Source organism: Lipotes vexillifer, unplaced genomic scaffold (assembly GCF_000442215.2).
Source record: "Lipotes vexillifer unplaced genomic scaffold, Lipotes_vexillifer_v1.1 scaffold591, whole genome shotgun sequence".
NCBI classification, from domain to species: Eukaryota; Metazoa; Chordata; class Mammalia; order Artiodactyla; family Lipotidae; genus Lipotes; species Lipotes vexillifer.
Genome location: NW_006791954.1, coordinates 1722317 through 1725827, shown reverse-complemented (window position 1 = coordinate 1725827; position 3511 = coordinate 1722317).

The window sequence follows — 3511 nt, the reverse complement described above, 5'->3', positions numbered from 1 at the left end:
TTTGAAAAATACTGCACGCTCTATCTCCCTCTTGGACAGTCGCAATTCATATTAGTATATTCAAGGTTCCGAGAAGTCCTGCGCTAAAGAAATTGGCTTAACTTCAATTTAGCATGTCTCAGATACAAATACAGACTGGCAATCATTGTTTATTCTCCCAAACATGAATAAAGCACATACCTCATTCCATTGTGTATGTCATAAACATAGTTATAAAGTTTTTATAACTTTAGCACGCACAATCATTTAGTGCAAAAGTATGTATTTTATGTACAACACCATAGCTATATAGGGGGACGATGTTGGATTGCTCCATTCAGCACCTTAGACCCAGGCAAGACGAGCCCCTACCCGGATCCTGTGCTTTAGAGAACCCTGCATATCACAGACACATGTATTTACTTCAAAAACAAACAAATAGGGCTTCTCTGGTGGTGCAGTGGTTGAGAGTCCGCCTGCCGATGCAAGGGACGTGGGTTGGTGCCCCGGTCCGGGAAGATCCCACATGCCGCAGGGTGGCTGGGCCCGTGAGCCATGGCCGCTGAGCCTGCACGTCTGGAGCCTGTGCTCCGCAACGGGAGAGGCCACAACAGTGAGAGGCCCGCATACGGCAAAAAACAAAAACAAAAACAAAAACAAGAAACAAACAGGGCTGGGATAGGGAGGGTGGGAGGGAGGGAGATGCAAGAGGGAAGAGATATGGGGACACATGTATATGTATAACTGATTCACTTTGTTATAAAGCGGAAACTAACACACCATTTTAAAGCAATTATACTCTAATAAAGATGTTAAAAACAAACAAACAGGAACTTCCTTGGTGGTGCAGTGGTTAAGACTCCACGCTCCCAATGCAGGGGGCCCAGGTTCGGTTCCTGGTCAGGGAAATAGATCCCACATGCATGCTGCAACTAAGAGTTCACATGACACAACTAAGGAGCCAGTGAGCCGCAACTAAGGAGCCCGCCTGCCTCAACTAAGACCCAGCACAACCAAATAAATAAAACAAACAAACTCACAGAAGAGATCAGATTTGTGGTTACCAGAGGCAGGGGGTGGGGGAAGGCAAAGTTGGATGAAGGTGGTCAGAAGGTACAAACTTCCAGTTATAAGATAAATAAGTACTAGGGACATAATGTACAACATGATAAATATAACGAACACTGCCCTGTGTAATATATGAAAGTGGTTAAGAGAGTAAATCCTAAGAGTTCTCATCGCAGAAAAAAATATTATTTTTCTATTTCTTTAATTTTCTACCTATGTGAGATGATAGATTTTCACTAAACTTCTGGTGATAATCATTTCATGATGTATGCTAAGTCAAATCATTATGCTCTACTTAAACTATACAGTGCTGTTGGTCAGTTATATCTCAATAAAATTGGAGGAAAAGAACAAACACATGTATTTACTGATGAACATTTGGGCATCTCTGTCACTCAGGATCTAGTGCTTAGCGCCGGGACAGCATAACCTGTTTCCCTAAATATCCCCTCTTGGGACTAAACACTGTTCAGGCTCTAGAGAAATGTTTCTCCGTTCCTTTTTTTAAGAAAATAAATTTACTTATTTTAATTTATCTTTGGCTGCATTGGGTATTTGTTGCTGCACGCGGGCTTTCTCTAGTTGCGGCGAGCGGGGGCTACTCCTCATTGCAGTGCGCGGGCTTGTAATTGCAGTGGCTTCTCTTGTTGCGGAGCACGGGCTCTAGGCGTGTGGGCTTCAGTAGCTGTGGTGCACGGGCTAGTTGCTCCGCAGCATGTGGGATCTTCCCGGGCCGGGGCTCAGAACCCATGTACCCCGAGTTGGCAGGCAGATTCTGAACCACTGCGCCACCAGGGAAGCCCTCTCCATTCCTTTTGCCCTATGTTCTCAAAACAAAAGGCGACTGCGTGTAAACGCCCTGCAAGTCTGTGGACAGTGCTTTGGAATACTGGTAAGATTTGAGCAGCAAAGTGCTTAGGTAAAAGAAAAAGACACATTTTTAAATTTGTCAAATTCTTCCTCTCAGATAGCATAAATAGCAACAGAGTCTTGCCCACTACCTAGTGTCTATTTTCTTGCCTTTCAATTCATGGTTCCAAAAGTACTAGAAAATTAGTGTGCTGTTCACAACAATTGCACGTATGGCTTAAGAACATTTAAAAATAGTAAGCAAAGATCTTTGAACAAGATACTATGAGACATTTTCTTTTCTTTTGTTTTTTTTTTAATAGATCTTTATTTGAGTAAGATCTTACCTTAATTTTTAATGTAAAAGAGTCCTCAATGCCTCCTGCCAAAAATAAACATTCTAAATTGGATAGTTTTTAAAAATAAAATAGAAGCAATTTTTATTACTCTAATTTTTATACATGTAGTTCTAGATGTATCATGCTTGAAGTGTGATACCAATTCTTTTTTATTTATTTTTGGCTGCATTGGGTCTTAGTTGCTGCGCGTGGGCTTTCTCTAGTTGCGGTGGGGGCGGGGGGCGGGGGGCTGCTCTTCACTGCGGTACGCGCGCTTCTCATTGCGGTGGTTTCTCTTGTGGAGCACAGGCTCTAGGTACGCAGGGTGAGAGCGCAGGCTCAGTAGTTGTGACGCTTGGGCTTAGTTGCTCTGCGGCACGTGGGATCTTCCCGGACCAGGGCACGAACCCATGTCCCTTGCATTGGCAGGTGGATTCTTAACCACTGTACCACCAGGGGAGTCCCAATACCAATTCTTTATGCTGGGAATTAAGTGGTTATTGAATGCAAAAACTGTAATTATTTTTATAAAAATATTTAATGGCTTAAGTTTTTTAAAATTAAAGTAACTACAAAAGGGACTTCCCTGGTGGTCCAGGGGTTAAGACTCCACGCTCCCAGTGAAGGGGGCCCAGGTTCAATCCCTGGCTGGGGCACTAAGATACCACATGCCGCAGGGCACGGCCAAAAAAAATTTTTTTTTTAAAAAAGGGGGGATAATAAAATAACTACAAAAATCAAAGCTTTACAATATTTTGGATTTTGCCTTTTTAAAGATATATTTGTCAAGGTAAGAGGATAGAACATTTATTTTAACAAGTTGCTAGCTTCAGTTTTTATAGCTTTTAAATATTTAAATATATAAACATAGCTAAAATGTAAATTAAATATTTAGACAAATATTTAATTTGTCCCATGCCTGGTTCCAAAAAAAAAATGTCTGCCTTCCTGGTGAATTTCTTGCCTTCTTGAGACAGGGAGATAAAGGTGTATGCTTTCATGGCAATTGTAGCATCCTAAAACATCCCCCAGCAGGGACTGTTGTGATGTGCTGTGGTTACCATCGGTAGGTTCCAGGAAAATCCTCTTCCTTGTCCCAAGAACTGGAACCTTCTACTCCAGCAGGGAGGAGTTCTTAAAATGGAGGGTGTTTGCCTAAACTGTGAGCCAGTTCTCCAAGAATTCTTCTCCAGGAATAGATCAACTACCCAGAGAGTGTCTGCCTCCATTCCCTAGTCAAAATATATTGGATTAAGAGAAGCTGTACCAATAGCCAA